This window comes from Corylus avellana, chromosome 1, assembly GCF_965113065.1.
Source record: "Corylus avellana chromosome 1, dhCorAvel1.hap1.2, whole genome shotgun sequence".
In the NCBI taxonomy this organism is placed as follows: domain Eukaryota; kingdom Viridiplantae; phylum Streptophyta; class Magnoliopsida; order Fagales; family Betulaceae; genus Corylus; species Corylus avellana.
In genome coordinates, this window is record NC_142490.1 from 36,118,223 (window position 1) to 36,119,171 (window position 949).

At 42.6% G+C, this 949-nt stretch overlaps 1 pseudogene; it reads left to right on the plus strand.

Annotated features, from left to right (window-relative positions):
• On the plus strand, positions 1 to 729 carry LOC132169672 (putative 2' cyclic ADP-D-ribose synthase BdTIR pseudogene; annotated as a pseudogene).
• Positions 730 to 949: the final 220 nt, after the last annotated feature.

A 949-nucleotide genomic window follows, 5' to 3' on the forward strand; every position in this document is an offset into this window, starting at 1 on the left:
ATGCAGAGATCACAAGTTTTGGCGAGGAGCTTTGCTCGTAAATTCCTTCCTCCTAGTCATCCGAGTCACCCCCACAACCAAATCCGATCAATATCCCGGCCATGCGATGTGTTTATAAACCACCGGGGGATCGACACGAAGAGAGCTATTTCCGGTTTGCTCTACTACCACCTTTCCATGCTCCGGCTGAAGCCGTTTCTCGACAGCGAAAACATGAAACCTGGGGAGAAGCTGTACGACAAGATCGACACCGGTATTCGGAATTGCAAGCTGGGGATCGCCGTGTTTTCTCCCCGCTACTGCCAGTCCTATTTTTGTCTCCATGAGCTCGCTCTTCTAATGGAATCAAAGAAGAGGGTTATCCCCATCTTCTGCGACGTGAAACCTTCGCAGCTTCAGGTTCATGACGACGGAACTCGTAAGGCGTCGGAGCTCCAGTGGTATAGCCGGGCACTTGAAGAAGCTAAATATACCGTCGGCCTTACCTTTGATACCTCAAGCGGGTGCATTTCTATTCTTCTTCTTTCTTTCTTTCTTTTTTTTTTTTGCTGTTTTTATTCGATTCTTTCACATGTTTTGTAGAAGATGATCTCTAATGTTGTCTCTCATGATCTCTCTCTGTGTTTTTTTTTCTGGGTTTTTAGGAATTGGTCGGAATTCCTAGTATCTGCTTCGGATGCAGTGATAGAGAATCTGCTCGAGATAGACGGGGAACGACTGCGTAAATGATGCTAAAATAATCAAGCTGACCTGCACAAATGTACATCACAGCTAGCCGTGAAGAAGAATCAATGCATAGTTTTCGTTTTGAATTCTTTAATTCTGAAACCCATAATTTTTTTTTTTTTTTTTGGTTTGAATTTATTCTTTTTTTTGTATAGCAGATCAAAGGGAAAATTCTCAGTACTGCTAACACAAATTAATTGTTTGATCACAGTTATAAAACTCC